Source organism: Pelophylax lessonae (assembly GCF_965119305.1).
Source record: "Pelophylax lessonae genome assembly, chromosome: 4".
Taxonomy (NCBI): Eukaryota; Metazoa; Chordata; class Amphibia; order Anura; family Ranidae; genus Pelophylax; species Pelophylax lessonae.
Window position 1 is genome coordinate 540,288,005 of NC_138771.1, and position 23,862 is coordinate 540,311,866.

The following is a 23,862-nucleotide window of genomic DNA, read 5'->3' on the forward strand; positions in this document are numbered from 1 at the left end:
TCATTCGACAAAGTTGCACTAATAGGTAGACTTTCTTTTAATCTTCTAAAGATCTCCCAGTGTAGCCAAACCTAATGACATCTCCCACGCTGTCCTTGCTGACACGAAATCAGCAGACCGAATGTTTGATACAAGTACTTCCGGTTCAGCATCACAGGAAGAAGAACTTGGTACTGGGCGACCTCTATTAGCATAAGGAATGAACCGGAAGTGCATCATTACACTTCCGGGTCCCCGCTGTGGCCGCCCCGGAAGTCTCCATTTGCTGCTCATTTAAGGAGAGAAACTAGCAGCGCGGCTTATAGCTCCAGTCCCAGAAGCCGACTATTCAGTGGAAACGCGTCGGAGGGAGCTGCTATTGGTCCCGGATTGCACTGCAGGCGGCCACGACTCTTTTTGGGCATATCGCTGTAAACATACAGGATGCTTGTAAGTGTTTTCTTGTCATTTTATTAATAAATATCGTGGGTATTGCACCAACAGTCCCTTCCTTTTTTCCATTGTGGTCCTCCTGCTGGCACCTCTACCCGTGGAAGCCCATAAAGATCTTGGGAAGCTGCATCCGTCCATCCATCCATCCCTCTGGATTTTTCATCTAGTGTGGCTGTTTGTTTGGATTTCCTGGTTCCACAGCATATGCTTCGTTTTCTCTCCTATGTGGTAAGGGTCCATTCATATCACTGGGTGTCACTTTCATACACAGTTATTGCACTATATCATGCTCCATTGGACTTTTGTTTGGTAAGAGGTTAATTCACCTATCACTTCACAAGAGTTCGTTCAGCACGTATTTGTTTGGGAACACCCTTTTTCCAGATGGAATAGACTCCTCTTCAATCAATTTAGTTATTCACGGCCAATTTTGTTTGTTTGAATATTTAGTAATTAGCGCACCATTGTAATTTTCAGTTACATATTTTCACATTATCAGTGGTGTACCCCAAGGTTCAGTGTGGGACCCTTATTTTTTTAATATATTTAAAAATGATATAGGGTCTGAGTTTCAAAGTACCATTTCAGTCTTTGCAGAGGACACCTAGCTATGCAGTGGGATAATGTCCCTACAGGATTTCTTACACTTACAAGCCGACCAATGCACTGTTTAACTGAGCAGCTATGTGGCAAATAAGGTTTAATGTTATCCACTTGGGGGATAAGAATATGCATGCATCATACATATTAGGGGGAGTACAACTAGGGGAATCAATGATTGATAAGGATCTTGGTGTTCTGGTAGATCATAAGGTTAAAGTGCTACTAAACCCAGGACCCTCCAGAACACAGAATATAGAAATGCAATTATTTTAGTAAATATAAACTTTATTTTCTCATTAGCAGTATATAGCAGTCTTGTGACTTCTATCAGTGTTCAGCCAAGGACTGGTTAAAGTTTGTAGGAGGAGTTTTCTATCTGTGCTATAAGACTGCAAGAACCCTGACCTCCTGTGCTGATCACAGGCACTATCCCATGAAAAAGCATGTGCAGCCTGACTCCATAGACTCTGTGTTATCAGAAAATGAATAGAAGTCCATGAAAGAAAGGGAGGGGAGGATCAGAGAAGACAGAGAGATAGAGAGACGGAGAGACAGCGAGACAGAGAGACAAAGATTCACAGGGTCATCACAGAGGACAAGGGGGAACTCTTTATGTTTAGAGGAAAAGATTTAATCTCCAAATATGGAAAGGTTTCTTCACAGTAAGAGCTGTGAAAATGTGGAATAGACTACCTCTAGAGCTAGTTCTGGAAAGCTCAGTAGATTGCTTTAAAAAAGGCCTAGATTCTTTCCTAAACGTACAGAATGTAAATGGGATACTAACATTTATAGGTAAAGTTTATTTAGGGAGTACCCTGTTGCCTCTTTGAGGATGAGGGAGGAATTTTTTCTCCAGCTGGAGCAAATTGGATCATGCTTTGCTGGGTTTTTTTTTGCCTTCCTCTGGATCAACTTTGGGTAAAGGACTGTGTACATGGTATTGTATGATTTCTTTTTTACCCTTTTATTGGTTGAACCAGATGGACTTATGTCTTTTTTCAACCAGAGTAACTATGTAGTTGAGGCTGCGTCTTCAGCACAGCTTTTTTTTTTTAATCCATAACATACAGACCTGACTGTAGGCAGCACTCAAAGGAAGTGCTGACCACATTGGGGCCCAGGCCTGACATAGACAGCGGGGTCCCCTTAGACCTTTGAGTGTGCAGGCTTAACCACTGGCCATAGCATGCACAGTAAGCACTGGAGATTCTAACTTGCTTTGCACCCAGTGTACTTTCTGAGGTGGTCTTTTTTGTCCCCTGGCAGTGTGTGCTGGCTCGCTTTCAATAAAATGAACAAGTCTTGGATTACCAATGACTTCAAAATGCCTGTTGCTAATGTTACAGTCCATACCTTTAACCACTTTACCACCGGAGGATTTTGCTGTCTTACGTCCAGGCCACTTTTTGAGATTTGGCACTGTGCGACTTTAACTGACAATTGCGCGGTCATGCGACGCTGTACCCAAACAAAATTGATGTCCTTTTTTTCCCACAAACAGAGCTTTCTTTTGGTGGTGTTTGATCACCTGTGCGATTTTTACTTTTTGCGCTATAAACAAAAAAAGAGCGTTTATTTTGAAAAAATAACAATATTTTTAACATTTTTTTATGAACATGCGATCTGTCCCTGTGTCACTCAGTCACCTCCCCCCACACACGTTAGTAAGCAGCAGGCAACCCCTCCCTCTCCAATAAAATTAACCCCTTCCCTGCCAGTGTCATTTTTACAGTAACAGTGCATATTTATAGCACTGATTACTGTAGTAATGTCACTGGTACCCCCAAAAGTGTCAAAAATGTCAGTCAAGGGTCCGATCTGTCCGCCGCAATGTCGCAGTCCCGCAAAAAAAATCGCAGATCGCCGCCATTACTCGTTAAAAAAAAAACACCAAACATTACAGAAATCTTTTCTTTAGTTAGTAAACGCAATAACTTTTTTATATGAAATTCCCCCCCAAAAAATGTAAAAATCTAAATTTTTTTAAATTTTTGGCCAATTTGATTTCTGCTACCTATGTTTGGTAAAATAAATCCCAGCGTATTTTGATTGGTTTGCGCAAAAGTTATTGCGTTTACTATCTAAAGAAAAGATTTCTGTCATTTTTGGTGTTTTTTTTTTTAACGAGTAATGGCGGCGATCTGCAATTTTTTTTGCGGGACTGCGACATTGCGGCGGACAGATCGGACCCTTGACTGACATTTTTGACACTTTTGGGGGTACCAGTGACATTACTACAGTAATCAGTGCTATAAATATGCACTGTTACTGTAAAAATTACACTGGCAGGGAAGGGGGTTAATTTTATTGGAGAGGGAGGGGTTGCCTGCTGCTTACTAACGTGTGTGGGGGGAGGTGACTGAGTGACACAGGGACAGATCGCATGTTCATCTATGCTAAACCCTGCCTGTCACTGTTTGTCACTTAGGAGATCCACCCGCTCTGTTTACATAAGCGGGTGGATCTCCAAACTCGATTCCCCGATGATCGGGGAACAGCAGCGGCAATCGCCGCCACTCCTCCCCTGGCCCGACTCCCGCTGTGACTGAAAACAGCGGGAGCGAGCCTCCGGCGGCGCGCGAGCGCCGCCTACAGGGGGAGGAGTCCAGCGACGTAGGCTTACGTCGCTGGACGGAATCGAGCCACTTTGCCGCAGTACAGTCAACGCGACTGGACGGCAAGTGGTTAAGTGTAATCTGCCCCTGCCCCCCCCTACCCCCTCGAAAAATAAAAAAGAGAGACGTGCCTCTTCACCTAACCTATTCAGATGCTTCAGCGCACAAAAAGGTGCCACACAATGTTTCCACAACTGGACTTCAGCTGCCAAATTTTTAAGGTTTGCTGCAGGGTAAATTCTACAATGCATCTTGAAGTTTGCATTGTATTCTGGTACTGTGGAGGTACAACTCAATGTTTCTACAGCTGCACCTCAGCTGCTTGAGTTAGGTTCACCCACAGATTGCCTCCTCCCTTCCTAGTTATTTTTTTTTTTTTTGTATACAAACTTTTATTGAAAGAAAACAGAAAATGGTGGTACAAAGAGAATTGGTACATTAACATGACAAATAATGGTATCACGTAGAGTATATAACATTCTTAAGTATTTTCAAGTCATCTCAGTTCAATATGGGAATTTGATATCAAAATAAAAACAAGGATATCAAAAATATAGTTCCTGGAATATGCTCAAATGGGAAAATGAATGTTCACTTACTCTAACCATAGATGATTGGTATATGAGTACTCCCTTCCTAGTTATTTGCCAGAAGTAAACACAAAAATCTTATGACTGCTGCTTACCTCTCAGAGAACTGATTGTCTTATGTGATGAATTCCCATTGCAGAAAACAGGATTGCTAAATCCGTTCCTACTTCTATGGTAAACACATCACCACTATTGTTTACTACGCAGAAGGAGAGCCTGGCATAAAACCAATGGACTCCAGGTGCCTTGCTGGGAAAGTCTGACTTGCTTCAGATGCTAGATTTGGGCAACCATCTTGGAATATTATAGGGTTATATAAAGCCCCTGCATCGCACATCAACGAATCAATAAACATTATTTCAAGTGCATTTAATGCATGTCAAAACACACACTAAGTGCAATGCATGTGGTGTGAATACAGCTTAAGTTATGCGCATCAACCATCTGTAATGTGTATTGACCATTTTAATACACATTACACAGGCATGATGCGCTATTATCACAATCAGGAGACCTGTCCTAAGAAATGCCATGCAGCCATTGCTGAGAGACAGGCGTGTAAACATCAAGTGTCTGAAAAGAGGTGCAGGAGATCAGAAGTGATAAGATGCAACAAGGGATGCAAAAAGATAGGAAAAAAAAATATATTTCTTTTTATGTGAATCATTTTTGACATACAGTGATTTAACTAAGTACACAGTTACATATCTACATAGTTAGTCAGGTTTAAAAAAATACACTAGTCTATCTAGTTCAACCAATAGAAAAAAACAAACATAGAAAACCTGCATATTCACAATCCTATACTCACAGTTGATTCAGCAGAAAGCAAAAAACAATCAATAAATAAAATAAAATAAATCATGTTCCAATTTGCTCCAGCAGGGGAAAAATGCTTCCTGATCCCCCAGGAGGACATTCCCTGATGTTACTATTTATAAATGTTAAATATCCAGTTATATTTTTTGCATTCCGGAGAATGCATCCAGCTCTTTTCGTTAAACAATCTAATGAGCCGCAATGTACTAGTTTGTAGGGGAGTCTATTCCACCTTTAAACAGCTCTTACTGCGAAGAATAGGGTTGAGCGGACACCTAGATGTCCGTGTTCGACGGGTTCGGCCGAACTTTAAAAAAAAGTCCGGGTCCGTGTCCCGGACTTTTACCGAACTTTTCCCGGACACCGAACCCCATTGAAGTCAATGGGGACCCGAACTTTAAGGCACTAAAATGGCTCTAAAACACCAAAGGAAAGGGCTAGAGTGCTGCAAATGGCAGCAAAACGTAATTAAGAGCATGGCAAGTGCTCTGCAAACAAATGTGGATAGGGAAATAACTTAAAACAACAAAAAAAAACAGAAAAATAAAACAATGTTCTTCTTCATCTCTGAAGGACGAGGCCCATATGGAGTAGGAGGGAGGTTGAGGTGGTGGTGGATGTGGCGGTGACATAGGCGTGCGCACAGGGTGTGCTGGGTGTGCCTGGGCACACCCTAATCACCTAGGGCACATAGCATTGCCAGTGAGGAGATGGGAAAGATCTCCCTGGGACCTGCTCTGCTCTATTTCTCCTTGCCTACAGGTACATGGCCCCGATACATTACTCTCCCTGCTGGCAAACACATGCATGTGTATTTCAACTTTGGGGTGCACACCTTAATGCAATAGGCTGCGCACACCTATGGGCGGTGTAGGTGGAAGCGGCGGTGGAGGAGGACCAGGGCCGGATTAACAGCATCATGGGCTTGGTGCTGAGGATTTTGAAGGGCCTTAAGGGCCGTGCCTTGCCATGCACCCAGAGGAGGAAGGGTGCAGCCATGCATGCCTAATTCAACATGGGATGCTGTCTCTGAAGCCCATAAACACATCCATGCATCGCCAACTGTCCCTCCTTGTCCGGCCTTCACGCTGTGTGGGGAGGTTCTGAGGGTGCTGCCTGGGGAAGCGAGCATAGAAGCCAGACTTCTGTGTTTACAAGTGACAGAAGAGCGGTAACAGTGAATATGGCCAACCCGGGGTTTATATAAAAGGTAGGGGCCTGGAGCTGCAGCTCCAATAGCCCCTACATTAATCTGGCCCTGAGGAGGAGGACGAGGTAGCCAACACTGCTTCTTTTCAAAAATTTTAAATGAGGGTACACCCCAAAAGAGTGAGAAAGAGCAAAAATGGAACAATGGGTGGGTAAGGTCGGTATCCATTGCTATTCTGCATAAGGTACGGAAAAGTCCCGTGGGATCCATGCCTGGTTCATTTTAATGAACGTGAGCTTGTCCACATTGTCTCTGGACAGGCGGCTGCGCTTGTCTGTTATAACGCCCCCAGCCGTGCTAAATACCCGTTCAGATAATACACTGGCTGCAGGGCACGCCAGCACCTCCAAGGCGTAAAGGGCAAGCTCAGGCCATGTGCCCAATTTGGAGACCCAGAAGTTGAAGGGGGCAGACCCGTCATTCACTACATGTAGGCGTGTGCACACATACTGCTCCACCATGTTGGTAAAATGCTGCCTCCTGCTAAGACGTTCCATCTGAGCTGCTGGTGCTGCTGTTTGTTGTGGCGTGCTGACAAAGCTTTTCCACATTTCGGCCATGCTAACCCTGCCTTCTGAGGTGCTGGCGGTGCCCTGGTTGCGTTGGCGACCTCCTCCTCCTCCTCCTCTGCCTTGTGCTTCCACTGTGGCCCCGCTGTCAGATGGGAATGCCAGCAGCATGGCGTCTACCAGCGTGCGCTTGTACTCGCGCATCTTGCGATCGCGCTCCAGTGAGTGAATTAAGGACGGTACGTTGTCCTTGTAACGGGGATCCAGCAGCGTGGCCACCCAGTAATCAGCACAAGTTAGAATGTGGGCAACTCGGCGGTCGTTGTGGAGACACTGCAGCATGTAATCGCTCATGTGTGCCAGGCTGCCCAGAGGCAACGAAAGGCTGTCCTCTGTGGGAGGTGTATCGTCCGTGTCCTCTGTATCCCCCCAGCCACGCACCAGTGATGGCCATGAGCTGGCCTGGGTGCCACCCTGCTGTGAACATGGTTCCATCTCCTCCTCCAGCTCCTCCTCCTCCTCATCCTCCTCATCCTCCAGAACTGTGCCCCTGCTGGACAATTGCGTCCCTGGCGTTTGCGTGTGCAGGAACCCACCCTCGGAGCCCCTTGCGAATGACTGCCCTGAAAGCCTTGGAAATGTTACCTCTTCATCCTCCTCCTCCTCCTCATCCTGTGCCACATCCTCTTCCATCATCGCCCGAATTGTTTTTTCAAGGAGGCATAGAAGTGGGATAGTTAAGCTGAGAACGGCGTCATTGCCACTGGCCATGTTGGTGGAGTACTCAAAACAGCGCAACAAGGCACACAGGTCTCGCATGGAGGCCCAGTTATTGGTGGTGAAGTGGTGCTGTTCCGCAGAGCGACTCACGCGTGCGTGCTGCAGCTGAAACTCCACTATGGCCTGCTGCTGCTCGCACAGTCTTTCCAGCATGTGCAAGGTGGAGTTCCACCTTGTGGGCACGTCACATATGAGGCGGTGAGCGGGAAGGCCGAAGTTACGCTGCAGCGCTGCCAGGCGAGCAGCAGCAGGGTGAGAACGCCGAAAGTGCGCACAAACGGCCCGCACTTTCTGCAGCAGCTCTGACATATCGGGGTAGTTTTTAAGGAACCTCTGCACCACCAAATTCAGCACATGCGCCAGGCAAGGGATGTGCGTCAAACCGGCTAGGCCCAGAGCTGCTATGAGATTTCGCCCGTTATCGCACACCACCAGGCCGGGCTTGAGGCTCGCTGGCAGCAACCACTCATTTGTCTGCTGTTCCATGCTCCTCCACAACTCCTGCGCGGTGTGTGGTTTGTCCCCCAAACAGGCAAGTTGTAAAACTGCCTGCTGTCGTTTACCCCTGGCCGTGCTGAAGTTGGTGGTGAAGGTGTTACGCTGTCCGGATGAGGAGGCGGTAGAGGATGAGGAAGCGGAGTAGGAGGAGTTAGGAACAGGAGGCAAACTGAAGCGCCCTGCAATCCTCGGTGGTGGAAGGACATGCGCCAAATTGCTATCCGCCTCAGGCCCATCCGCCACTGCATTTACCCAGTGTGCCGTTAGGGAGATATAACGCCCCTGACCGTGCTTACTGGTCCACGTATCCGTAGTTAGGTGGACCTTGGCACAGATGGCGTTGCGCAGTGCACACCTGATATTTTCCCCCACTTGGTTGTGCAGGGAAGGGATGGCTTGCCTGGAAAAGTAGTGGCGGCTGGGCACGACGTACTGTGGGACAGCCACCGACATAAGGTTTTTAAAACTGTGCGTCTCCACCAGACGGAATGACAGCATTTCAAAGGCCAATAATTTTGAAATGCTGGCATTCAGGGCCAGGGATCGCGGGTGGGTAGGGGGGTACTTCCTCTTCCTCTCAAGTGTTTGGGAGATGGAAAGCTGAACGCTTCCACGGGACATTGTGGAGATGGTTGTTGGTGACCCAGGTGGTGGTGTTGCTGACAGATCGTCTGTTTGCGGGGTGGCAGGTGCCGGTATCACTACAGATGTGGCTGGAGCGGCCGAGACTGCAGCAGAAGAGGAAGCAGGATGAGCCAGAGACGTTTCTTGGTTTTGAAGGTGTGTACTCCACTGCAGCTCGTGCTTTGCACTTAGATGCCTGATCATGCAGGTTGTGCTCAGGTTGAGAAGGTTTATGCCTCGCTTCAAGCTCTGATTGCACAGGGTGCAAACCACTCGTGTCCTGTCATCAGCACATTTTCTAAAGAACTTCCACGCTAGAGAACTCCTTTGAGCTGACTTTGGTGCGCTCGTTCCCTTGCTGCGTTGGGCAGTAGCGGGCGTAGTGTCTAGGGCACGGCCGCTCCGCTTCTGCACCCTGCTCCCTCTTCTGCTGTGCTGGTGGCTCTGTGCGACCACCGCCTCTTCCTCCAAACTACTCAGGTCACCTGCATGACGTTCATTCCATGTGGGGTCGAGGACCTCATCGTCCTCCACATCATCTTCCACCCAGTCTTCACCCCTGCCCTCCTTGTCGGTCTCCACAATGCTGAACGCCGCAGCAGTTGGCACCTGCGTTTCGTCATCATCGGAGACGTGCTGCGATGATCCTTGCATGTACTCATCTTGAGAAATAAGTGGTTGGGCATCGCTGCACTCAATCTCTTCCACTTCTGGGGCAGGGCTAGGTGGATGGCCCTGGGAAACCCTGCTGACAGAGTCCTCAAAAAGAATAAGAGACTGCTGTATGGCTTGGGGCTCAGACTGCTGGCCTGATTTGCAAGGGGGTGAGGTGAAAGACGGTTGGACATTGGCTGCAGGTGCCAACTCTGACCTTTCTGCAGTAGACTGGGTGGGAGACAATGTGAAGGAACTGGAGGCACTGTCAGCAGCAAACCAATCTACTATCGCCTCAACTTGTTCTGGCCTCATCACTTCTAGGGGCGTTTGATGCCCTACCAAATACTGATGCAGGTTCTGTCGCCTACTCACACTTGAGGAAGGTGTTTCACTTGTGCGTGTAGCTGGCACAGATCGACCACGTCCTCTCCTTGCAACAGGAGCTCTACCAGCAGCACCACGACCCAGGCCACGGCCCTTATTTGACGGTCTCCTCATATTTCTGTAATTTAAGATCTTGCCCTAGAAAGGTTTTTATTGAATAGCGGAATAGGAAATATGATCCAAAAAAGTGTATGTATCTCGCACGTACAAAACCACACTAGGCCCCAATTACTATTGTTTCTACCCCTAAAAGGATGGATGAGGAGTAGGAGGAGTATGGAACAGACAGCACCCTCAAATCTTCAGAAGTATGAGATGAACCCCAAAAACTTGGAAAGGTGGATCTCACACGTACCGACACAGACTATCCCGCAATTCAATTGATCCTCAAAGGTTTTTATTGAAAAGCGGAATAGGAAATATGATCAAAAAAAGTGTATGTATCTCGCACGTACACAACCACACTAGGCCCCAATTACTATTGTTTGTACCCCTAAAAGGATGGATGAGGAGTAGGAGGAGGAGTATGGAACAGGCAGCACCCTCAAATCTTCAGAAGTATGAGATGAACCCCAAAAACTTGGAAAGGTGGATCTCACACGTACCGACACAGACTATCCCGCAATTCAATTGATCCTCAAAGGTTTTTATTGAATAGCGGAATAGGAAATATGATCAAAAAAAGTGTATGTATCTCGCACGTACACAACCACACTAGGCCCCAATTACTATTGTTTGTACCCCTAAAAGGATGGTTGAGCAGTAGGAGCAGGAGTATGGAACAGGCAGCACCCTCAAATCTTCAGAAGTATGAGATGAACCCCAACAACTTGGAAAGGTGGATCTCACACGTACCGACACAGACTATCTCGCAATTGAATTGATCCCCAAAGGTTTTAATTGAATAGCGGAATAGAAAATATGATCAAAAAGAAAGTGTATGTATCTCGCACGTACACCACCACACTAGGCCCCAACTACTATTGTTTGTACCCCTAAAAGGATGGTTGAGCAGTAGGAGGAGGAGTATGGAACAGGCAGCACCCTCAAATCTTCAGAAGTATGAGATGAACCCCAAAAACTTGGAAAGGTGGATCTCTCTCACACGTACCAACACAGACTATCCCCCAATTTAACTGATCCCCAAAGGTTTTTGATTAAATAGCGGAATAGAAAATATGATCCAAAAAAAGTGTATGTATATCACACGTACACAACCACACTAGGCCCCAATTACTATTGTTTGTACCCCTAAAAGGCTAGATGAGGAGTAGGGGGGGTATGGAACAGGCAGCACCCTCAAACCTTCAGAAGTATGAGATGAACCCCAACAACTTGGAAAGGTGGATCTCTCTCACACGTACCAACACAGACTATCCCCCAATTTAACTGATCCCCAAAGGTTTTTGATTAAATAGCGGAATAGAAAATATGATCCAAAAAAAGTGTATGTATATCACACGTACACAACCACACTAGGCCCCAATTACTATTGTTTGTACCCCTAAAAGGCTAGATGAGGAGTAGGGGGGGTATGGAACAGGCAGCACCCTCAAACCTTCAGAAGTATGAGATGAACCCCAACAACTTGGAAAGGTGGATCTCTCTCACACGTACCAACACAGACTATCCCCCAATTTAACTGATCCCCAAAGGTTTTTGATTAAATAGCGGAATAGAAAATATGATCCAAAAAAAGTGTATGTATATCACACGTACACAACCACACTGGGCCCCAATTACTATTGTTTGTACCCCTAAAAGGCTAGATGAGGAGTAGGGGGAGTATGGAACAGGCAGCACCCTCAAACCTTCAGAAGTATGAGATGAACCCCAACAACTTGGAAAGGTGGATCTCTCTCACACGTACCAACACAGACTATCCCCCAATTTAACTGATCCCCAAAGGTTTTTGATTAAATAGTGGAATAGAAAATATGATCCAAAAAAAGTGTATGTATATCACACGTACACAACCACACTGGGCCCCAATTACTATTGTTTGTACCCCTAAAAGGCTAGATGAGGAGTAGGGGGAGTATGGAACAGGCAGCACCCTCAAACCTTCAGAAGTATGAGATGAACCCCAACAACTTGGAAAGGTGGATCTCTCTCACACGTACCAACACAGACTATCCCCCAATTTAACTGATCCCCAAAGGTTTTTGATTAAATAGCGGAATAGAAAATATGATCCAAAAAAAGTGTATGTATATCACACGTACACAACCACACTAGGCCCCAATTACTATTGTTTGTACCCCTAAAAGGCTAGATGAGGAGTAGGGGGGGTATGGAACAGGCAGCACCCTCAAACCTTCAGAAGTATGAGATGAACCCCAACAACTTGGAAAGGTGGATCTCTCTCACACATACCAACACAGACTATCCCCCAATTTAACTGATCCCCAAAGGTTTTTGATTAAATAGCGGAATAGAAAATATGATCCAAAAAAAGTGTATGTATATCACACGTACACAACCACACTAGGCCCCAATTACTATTGTTTGTACCCCTAAAAGGCTAGGAGTAGGGGGAGTATGGAACAGGCAGCACCCTCAAACCTTCAGAAGTATGAGATGAACCCCAACAACTTGGAAAGGTGGATCTCTCTCACACGTACCAACACAGACTATCCCCCAATTTAACTGATCCCCAAAGGTTTTTGATTAAATAGCGGAATAGAAAATATGATCCAAAAAAAGTGTATGTATATCACACGTACACAACCACACTAGGCCCCAATTACTATTGTTTGTACCCCTAAAAGGCTAGATGAGGAGTAGGGGGGGTATGGAACAGGCAGCACCCTCAAATCTTCAGAAGTATGAGATTAACCCCAAAAACTTGGAAAGGTGGATCTCTCTCACACGTACCAACACAGACTATCCCCCAATTTAACTGATCCCCAAAGGTTTTTGATTAAATAGCGGAATAGAAAATATGATCCAAAAAAAGTGTATGTATATCACACGTACACAACCACACTAGGCCCCAATTACTATTGTTTGTACCCCTAAAAGGCTAGATGAGGAGTAGGGGGGGTATGGAACAGGCAGCACCCTCAAACCTTCAGAAGTATGAGATGAACCCCAAAAACTTGGAAAGGTGGATCTCTCTCACACGTACCAACACAGACTATCCCCCAATTTAACTGATCCCCAAAGGTTTTTGATTAAATAGCGGAATAGAAAATATGATCCAAAAAAAGTGTATGTATATCACACGTACACAACCACACTAGGCCCCAATTACTATTGTTTGTACCCCTAAAAGGCTAGATGAGGAGTAGGGGGGGTATGGAACAGGCAGCACCCTCAAACCTTCAGAAGTATGAGATGAACCCCAACAACTTGGAAAGGTGGATCTCTCTCACACGTACCAACACAGACTATCCCCCAATTTAACTGATCCCCAAAGGTTTTTGATTAAATAGCGGAATAGAAAATATGATCCAAAAAAAGTGTATGTATATCACACGTACACAACCACACTGGGCCCCAATTACTATTGTTTGTACCCCTAAAAGGCTAGATGAGGAGTAGGGGGAGTATGGAACAGGCAGCACCCTCAAACCTTCAGAAGTATGAGATGAACCCCAACAACTTGGAAAGGTGGATCTCTCTCACACGTACCAGCACAGACTATCCCCCAATTTAACTGATCCCCAAAGGTTTTTGATTAAATAGCGGAATAGAAAATATGATCCAAAAAAAGTGTATGTATATCACACGTACACAACCACACTAGGCCCCAATTACTATTGTTTGTACCCCTAAAAGGCTAGATGAGGAGTAGGGGGGGTATGGAACAGGCAGCACCCTCAAATCTTCAGAAGTATGAGATGAACCCCAAAAACTTGGAAAGGTGGATCTCTCTCACACGTACCAACACAGACTATCCCCCAATTTAACTGATCCCCAAAGGTTTTTGATTAAATAGCGGAATAGAAAATATGATCCAAAAAAAGTGTATGTATATCACACGTACACAACCACACTAGGCCCCAATTACTATTGTTTGTACCCCTAAAAGGCTAGATGAGGAGTAGGGGGGGTATGGAACAGGCAGCACCCTCAAACCTTCAGAAGTATGAGATGAACCCCAACAACTTGGAAAGGTGGATCTCTCTCACACGTATCAACACAGACTATCCCCCAATTTAACTGATCCCCAAAGGTTTTTGATTAAATAGCGGAATAGAAAATATGATCCAAAAAAAGTGTATGTATATCACACGTACACAACCACACTGGGCCCCAATTACTATTGTTTGTACCCCTAAAAGGCTAGATGAGGAGTAGGGGGAGTATGGAACAGGCAGCACCCTCAAACCTTCAGAAGTATGAGATGAACCCCAACAACTTGGAAAGGTGGATCTCTCTCACACGTACCAACACAGACTATCCCCCAATTTAACTGATCCCCAAAGGTTTTTGATTAAATAGCGGAATAGAAAATATGATCCAAAAAAAGTGTATGTATATCACACGTACACAACCACACTAGGCCCCAATTACTATTGTTTGTACCCCTAAAAGGCTAGATGAGGAGTAGGGGGGGTATGGAACAGGCAGCACCCTCAAATCTTCAGAAGTATGAGATGAACCCCAAAAACTTGGAAAGGTGGATCTCTCTCACACGTACCAACACAGACTATCCCCCAATTTAACTGATCCCCAAAGGTTTTTGATTAAATAGCGGAATAGAAAATATGATCCAAAAAAAGTGTATGTATATCACACGTACACAACCACACTAGGCCCCAATTACTATTGTTTGTACCCCTAAAAGGCTAGATGAGGAGTAGGGGGGGTATGGAACAGGCAGCACCCTCAAACCTTCAGAAGTATGAGATGAACCCCAAAAACTTGGAAAGGTGGATCACTCTCACACGTACCAACACAGACTATCCCCCAATTTAACTGATCCCCAAAGGTTTTTGATTAAATAGCGGAATAGAAAATATGATCCAAAAAAAGTGTATGTATATCACACGTACACAACCACACTAGGCCCCAATTACTATTGTTTGTACCCCTAAAAGGCTAGATGAGGAGTAGGGGGGGTATGGAACAGGCAGCACCCTCAAACCTTCAGAAGTATGAGATGAACCCCAACAACTTGGAAAGGTGGATCTCTCTCACACGTACCAACACAGACTATCCCCCAATTTAACTGATCCCCAAAGGTTTTTGATTAAATAGCGGAATAGAAAATATGATCCAAAAAAAGTGTATGTATATCACACGTACACAACCACACTAGGCCCCAATTACTATTGTTTGTACCCCTAAAAGGCTAGATGAGGAGTAGGGGGGGTATGGAACAGGCAGCACCCTCAAACCTTCAGAAGTATGAGATGAACCCCAAAAACTTGGAAAGGTGGATCTCTCTCACACGTACCAACACAGACTATCCCCCAATTTAACTGATCCCCAAAGGTTTTTGATTAAATAGCGGAATAGAAAATATGATCCAAAAAAAGTGTATGTATATCACACGTACACAACCACACTAGGCCCCAATTACTATTGTTTGTACCCCTAAAAGGCTAGATGAGGAGTAGGGGGGGTATGGAACAGGCAGCACCCTCAAACCTTCAGAAGTATGAGATGAACCCCAACAACTTGGAAAGGTGGATCTCTCTCACACGTACCAACACAGACTATCCCCCAATTTAACTGATCCCCAAAGGTTTTTGATTAAATAGCGGAATAGAAAATATGATCCAAAAAAAGTGTATGTATATCACACGTACACAACCACACTAGGCCCCAATTACTATTGTTTGTACCCCTAAAAGGCTAGATGAGGAGTAGGGGGGGTATGGAACAGGCAGCACCCTCAAACCTTCAGAAGTATGAGATGAACCCCAACAACTTGGAAAGGTGGATCTCTCTCACACGTACCAACACAGACTATCCCCCAATTTAACTGATCCCCAAAGGTTTTTGATTAAATAGCGGAATAGAAAATATGATCCAAAAAAAGTGTATGTATATCACACGTACACAACCACACTAGGCCCCAATTACTATTGTTTGTACCCCTAAAAGGCTAGGAGTAGGGGGAGTATGGAACAGGCAGCACCCTCAAACCTTCAGAAGTATGAGATGAACCCCAACAACTTGGAAAGGTGGATCTCTCTCACACGTACCAACACAGACTATCCCCCAATTTAACTGATCCCCAAAGGTTTTTGATTAAATAGCGGAATAGAAAATATGATCCAAAAAAAGTGTATGTATATCACACGTACACAACCACACTAGGCCCCAATTACTATTGTTTGTACCCCTAAAAGGCTAGATGAGGAGTAGGGGGGGTATGGAACAGGCAGCACCCTCAAATCTTCAGAAGTATGAGATGAACCCCAAAAACTTGGAAAGGTGGATCTCTCTCACACGTACCAACACAGACTATCCCCCAATTTAACTGATCCCCAAAGGTTTTTGATTAAATAGCGGAATAGAAAATATGATCCAAAAAAAGTGTATGTATATCACACGTACACAACCACACTAGGCCCCAATTACTATTGTTTGTACCCCTAAAAGGCTAGATGAGGAGTAGGGGGGGTATGGAACAGGCAGCACCCTCAAACCTTCAGAAGTATGAGATGAACCCCAAAAACTTGGAAAGGTGGATCTCTCTCACACGTACCAACACAGACTATCCCCCAATTTAACTGATCCCCAAAGGTTTTTGATTAAATAGCGGAATAGAAAATATGATCCAAAAAAAGTGTATGTATATCACACGTACACAACCACACTAGGCCCCAATTACTATTGTTTGTACCCCTAAAAGGCTAGATGAGGAGTAGGGGGGGTATGGAACAGGCAGCACCCTCAAACCTTCAGAAGTATGAGATGAACCCCAACAACTTGGAAAGGTGGATCTCTCTCACACGTACCAACACAGACTATCCCCCAATTTAACTGATCCCCAAAGGTTTTTGATTAAATAGCGGAATAGAAAATATGATCCAAAAAAAGTGTATGTATATCACACGTACACAACCACACTAGGCCCCAATTACTATTGTTTGTACCCCTAAAAGGCTAGGAGTAGGGGGAGTATGGAACAGGCAGCACCCTCAAACCTTCAGAAGTATGAGATGAACCCCAACAACTTGGAAAGGTGGATCTCTCTCACACGTACCAACACAGACTATCCCCCAATTTAACTGATCCCCAAAGGTTTTTGATTAAATAGCGGAATAGAAAATATGATCCAAAAAAAGTGTATGTATATCACACGTACACAACCACACTAGGCCCCAATTACTATTGTTTGTACCCCTAAAAGGCTAGATGAGGAGTAGGGGGGGTATGGAACAGGCAGCACCCTCAAATCTTCAGAAGTATGAGATGAACCCCAAAAACTTGGAAAGGTGGATCTCTCTCACACGTACCAACACAGACTATCCCCCAATTTAACTGATCCCCAAAGGTTTTTGATTAAATAGCGGAATAGAAAATATGATCCAAAAAAAGTGTATGTATATCACACGTACACAACCACACTAGGCCCCAATTACTATTGTTTGTACCCCTAAAAGGCTAGATGAGGAGTAGGGGGGGTATGGAACAGGCAGCACCCTCAAACCTTCAGAAGTATGAGATGAACCCCAACAACTTGGAAAGGTGGATCTCTCTCACACGTACCAACACAGACTATCCCCCAATTTAACTGATCCCCAAAGGTTTTTGATTAAATAGCGGAATAGAAAATATGATCCAAAAAAAGTGTATGTATATCACACGTACACAACCACACTAGGCCCCAATTACTATTGTTTGTACCCCTAAAAGGCTAGATGAGGAGTAGGGGGGGTATGGAACAGGCAGCACCCTCAAACCTTCAGAAGTATGAGATGAACCCCAACAACTTGGAAAGGTGGATCTCTCTCACACGTACCAACACAGACTATCCCCCAATTTAACTGATCCCCAAAGGTTTTTGATTAAATAGCGGAATAGAAAATATGATCCAAAAAAAGTGTATGTATATCACACGTACACAACCACACTAGGCCCCAATTACTATTGTTTGTACCCCTAAAAGGCTAGGAGTAGGGGGAGTATGGAACAGGCAGCACCCTCAAACCTTCAGAAGTATGAGATGAACCCCAACAACTTGGAAAGGTGGATCTCTCTCACACGTACCAACACAGACTATCCCCCAATTTAACTGATCCCCAAAGGTTTTTGATTAAATAGCGGAATAGAAAATATGATCCAAAAAAAGTGTATGTATATCACACGTACACAACCACACTAGGCCCCAATTACTATTGTTTGTACCCCTAAAAGGCTAGATGAGGAGTAGGGGGAGTATGGAACAGGCAGCACCCTCAAATCTTCAGAAGTATGAGATTGTGTTCACTGTACCCCACAAAGATTGAGTTCACTGCACCCCACAATGATTGTGTTCACTGCACCCCACAAAGATTGTGTTCACTGCACCTCACAAAGATTGTGTTCACTGTACCCCCCAAAGATTGTGTTCACTGCACCCCACAAAGATTCTGTTCACTGTACCCCACAAAGATTGTGTTCACTGCACCCTAAAGGGATGTTGTTCACTGCACCCCACAAAGATTGTGTTCACTGCACCCTAAAAGGATGTTGTTCACTGCACCCCAAAAAGATTGTGTTCACTGTACCCCCCCAAAGATTGTGTTCACTGCACCCCACAAAGATTGTGTTCACTGCACCCCAAAAAGATTGTGTTCACTGTACCCCCCAAAGATTGTGTTCACTGCACCCCAAAAAGATTGTGTTCACTGTACCCCCCAAAGATTGTGTTCACTGCACCCCACAAAGATTCTGTTCACTGTACCCCACAAAGATTGTGTTCACTGCACCCCAAAAAGATTGTGTTCACTGTACCCCCCCAAAGATTGTGTTCACTGCACCCCACAAAGATTCTGTTCACTGCACCCCACAAAGGATTTTGTTCACTGCACCCCAAAAAGATTGTGTTCACTGCACCCCAAAAAGGATTTTGATCACTGCACCCCAAAAAGGATGTTGTTCACTGCACCCCAAAAATGATTTTGTTCACTCCACCCCAAAAAGATTGTGTTCACTGCACCCCACAAAGATTGTGTTCACTGCACCCCAAAAAGATTGTGTTCACTGTACCCCCCAAAGATTGTGTTCACTGCACCCCACAAAGATTCTGTTCACTGTACCCCACAAAGATTGTGTTCACTGCACCCCAAAAAGATTGTGTTCACTGCACCCCAAAAAGGATGTTGTTCACTGCACCCCAAAAAGGATGTTGTTCACTCCACCCCAAAAAGATTGTGTTCACTGCACCCCACAAAGATTGTGTTCACTGCACCCCAAAAAGATTGTGTTCACTGCACCCCAAAAATGATTTTGTTCACTGCACCCCAAAAAGGATTTTGTTCACTGCACCCCAAAAAGGATGTTGTTCACTCCACCCCAAAAAGATTGTGTTCACTGCACCCCAAAAAGATTGTGTTCACTGCACCCCACAAAGGATTTTGTTCACTGCACCCCAAAAAGATTGTGTTCACTGCACCCCAAAAAGGATGTTGTTCACTGCACCCCAAAAAGGATTTTGTTCACTGCACCCCAAAAAGATTGTGTTCACTGCACCCCACAAAGGATTTTGTTCACTGCACCCCACAAAGATTGTGTTCACTGCACACCAAAAAGGATTGTGTTCACTGCACCCCAAAAAGATTTTGTTCACTGCACCCCAAAAAGATTGTGTTCACTGCAGCCCAAAAAGATTGTGTTCACTGCAGCCCAAAAAGATTGTGTTCACTGCAGCCCAAAAAGATTGTGTTCACTGCAGCTCACACACAGAAAAATGGATGTGGATCACTGACACCTGCCTATCTCCAATCCCACACCACACAGCAATATCGATTGTAGTTTGTAGAACACAGTTTCCCTAAAATTCAGCAGACTCTGTCCCTAACAGGATTGAGAAGAGATCGTAGATCAGGATTGAGTGCAGATTCACCCCACCCCCCACACAGCAATATCGATTGTAGTTTGTAGAAGACACTGACCCTATAATTCAGCAGACTCTATCCCTAAAATGCCTACAACTCGCCCTGCCTAAACACTCCGACCTGTCCCTCAATTCTATCCGGACACAAATGGTTTTTTCCTGCCTATCTTTCCCTAATCAGCAGCCAGCACATTGATGTGTGCTCTGTCCCTTAGCTAAGCAGCAGAATGACGCTGCTGCGGCGGCTGCCTCGAACTTATAAAGACTTGGTCACATGCTTCAGACGGCCAATCACAGCTACTAAGACATTTGCAGGCATGGCTGGGATGGCTTAAGGCACACCAGTTAAACGATTGTTGATTGGCTGTTGAAAGCCCGCCATGAAAAGAGCGCCAAAGCATGCAAAACCCGGAAATAAAAAGACCGAACACGGATTTTTACCCGAACATACAGTAAAGTGTCCGTGTCCGTGTTCGGGTAAAAAAAATCCAATTATTCGGTACGAACACGAATAATACAGTCCGTGTTCGCTCAACACTAGCGAAGAAGCCTTTTCCGTATGTGAAAGATAAATCACATATGGATTTATCCTTCACATAGGAAAATTCAAATCCAAACAAAGAGTGCCCCCTTGTCCTCTTTCAGGTAATGTTTACACCTACTTTAACAGAGACATACTGCAGCTGCTAAGGGCCCTTTCACACTGAACACAGTTGGATGCATTTTTAACTGCACTCCAACTGCATTAAAATGAAGGTAATCCTATGGGCATAGTTCACATTACTGCAGTGCAGTTCAGTGCAGCACAGTTAAAAAAGAGCATGCTGCATTTTTCTGCACTGCAAATGCAGGGAATGAGCCACAAATGTGCTTTAAATGCACTGCACTGTGCCCCTTTAGGCAAGAAAGCCAAGCTAAAAAAATGTATAGAAAAATGCACTGCAAACGCAGCGCAAAACGCATGCAAAACACACTCAAGTGCACATCAAGCGCGCTTCAAACACATTTCAAATGCATGTAAACATGCAGGCAAAAACACGCAGTTATGTGCAGTTTCTGGTGTGAATGGGCCCTAATAAAAGAAACATTTTGTTTGCGCTTGGGGTAGGATTTTGTCATTTATTAACCACTTCATGCCTGTGCTATATCCGAAAGGCCACTACTATACCGAGAGGACGTACCTGGTCGTCCTTCCGTTCTCACGCTTTCCCTGATGTGCGTAGGCAGTGCGCTCTATGATACCCGAGTCCTCCAGACTCGGCTGAGTACAGATTGGAGTAAAAGGTCCACATAATCAGCATGTCAGCCAATGACAGCTGATCACGTGAAACCGGTCATCTGCTTTTTTTTCGTCACACAAACAGAGTGAGGAGATAAAAATAAAGCCAATTACTATAAGAGGGACATCAGTCCCACACTGTCCCCACCAGTGCTGCTAACCAGTGCCCATCAGTACTGCCACCTATCAATGCCTTATCATCAGTGCGGCCTACCAGTGCCACCTACCAGTGTCTTAGTGCCACCTATCAGTGCCCATTAGGGAAACCTATCAGTGCTCAACAGTGCTACCCATCAGTGCCTCCTAATCAGTGCCCAGCAGTGCCACCTCATCAGTGCCCACCAGTGCCATCTTGTCAGTGCCACCTCATCAGTGCAGCCCATCAGTGCAGCCCATCAGTGCAGCCCATCAGTGCAGCCCATCAGCGCGGCCCATCAGTGCCCATCAAGGAAGGAGAAAAATTACATGTTTGGAAGGTTTTTTGTATTTTATTTAATTTATGAAAACTTTTTTTTTTTTTTTTAATTTTCCGCCTTTTTTTTGATTGTTTAGCAAAAATATTAAACCCAGTGGTGACTAAATACCACCAAAAGAAAGATCTGTGTTTAAAAAACGATAACAATGTCATATGGGTACAGTGTTGCAATGGTGCAATTGTGTTTCAAAGTGTGACAGCGCTGAAAGCTGAAAATTGGCCTTGGCAGGAAGGGGGTGCCCAGTAAGCAAGTGGTTAATGCATCCTAGTAAATTCCTGATCTCATGTATGTTGTATAATGTGCACCCCTCAGGATGCTGCTACCTAATCACAACCCAGCCCAACATCCAGCACTGACAGCTGACATTGCACATATGTGCAGTATAAGCACAGTACAATTCCTGCCCTGGAACTAGCATTATTTCTAGGAGCTGCTCAGTAAAACTTTCTAGTGCAGGAGACCCAGCTGTCATAAGTAGCAACCCCAGGTTTTCTTTTTTAAATTGTGGACACATTCTCTATATTTTTTGCTGTGTTGAGTTCCTTCTTGCATACTGGCATCACACAGTGCCACTTCATTGAGCATCAAATTCATGACCTGGTCCAGAACTACTTATGATCCCTTAGATGTCTCTCTCTTCTAGGATAACGGCTGAATGTGTGTCAGGCCAAGCTGATGTAAAGGAGGCTGGATGGATAAAATATGCTGACAATTACACCAAAGTCCATAGTATATAGTAATTACAGTAAAACCTTGGATTGCGAGCATAATTCATTCTGGAAACATGCTTGTAATCCAAAGCACTCTTATATCGAATTTCCCCATAAGAAATAATGGAAACTCAGATGATTCCTTCCACAACCATTTATTCATAAGTCCTTCAGTTTATAGTCCATATAAAAAGATTATAGCAATGTGATAGGTTGTGTAACCATAAAATGTCCATCCACAAATGGCGCCTCCACCAGGGGATTAGAAGCAAAATCGAGCAGGAGCTACAGAATATAAAAGAGAAGAGGGGCTCCTCTAAGTGTAGCAATATGGTTACATTTAATGAAGGTAAAACATTTAGCAACTCACATGGTTGATGATCTAAGAATGCAGGCATTTGGGGTAAAGCTGTCCACATAGACCATCCTTCGCACCGCCAGCTCTCACCGCGGTCAGTCTGCAATTGTGATCGGGAAAACTACTCTGCGGTAGAGCGATCTGAAAGTCAGGCTTGAAGCACTCGTGGAAGGTATGGCATAGCTGGTGGTGCGGAGGATGGTCTATGTGGACAGCTTTACCCCGGATGCCTGCATACTTAGATGTGCCTGTTTTAATCATCACCCATGTGAGTTGCTAAATGTTGTACCTCCATTGAATGTAACCATATTGCTACACTTAGAGGCGCCTCTCTTCTCTTTTATACTCAGTTGTGACATGACGCTAGTTGTATATCAAGACATCGCTTGTTTATCAAGTCAAAATGTATAAAAAAACGTTTGCTCATCTTGCAAAAGGCTCTCAATCAAGTTACTCTCAATCCAATGTATTATAGTACTTACACGTATTAGACATGACATTACCTGTCCATTTCCCCTCTCTGTGTCACCTTTACAAATGTACTTTTTCAATACTTCCTTCTGTACTAATGCCACAGCTTAAAATATTTATTTTGTTTTCTCTGGCACTGTGTGCAGCATAATAATCTAATGGCATTACAGAGAAAGTGACACTCATTCTGCTAATATCACACTGAGACCTGTGGAATAACACTTTACACTCAGACGTGTTTTCTCGCCTGACTTATTAGGTACTTGTCTGTCTGCTCTAATCATTCAGATGCTGAAGTAAACAAACAGGTACTGATGTAGCTACATTACAAGAAGAAGGATGATGACAGGGTCCCCACAACACTTATTCATATGAGAATTGAATGATGAACAGGACTGATGAATGTTTCAGACAGTGCGTGTGTGGAAGAGTTAATGCAAGAACAAAGTTGGCAACCTGCCTCACTGTTAATCTTCTCCCTAAGCTACATACCTTGGAGAATAAAGTGTTAAAAGAGGCATTTGTAGAGAAAACTCAGAATGTAGATCAGGGGTGCTCTACATGTGATCGCAAAGGCCTCAACCTCAAACCAAGGAAGTGCATGCCCATGCTCTGGAATGGTGGGTCAGCAAGCCCAGATCACAATCAATGGCTGGCTGATCCACCATCCCAGAGCATCAGAGTGCATCAAGTTGGCACTGGCAGCGGAGGGAGCAAGCGGGCGTGGAGGGATTGAGATTTGCATAAGACGATTCTTCCTCTAAGGGCCAGGACAATGGGTGTGGGGTGGGGGCAGACGGAACGACTGGCCTGGGCACTGTGGTTTCATGTGAAGTGGGGGGAA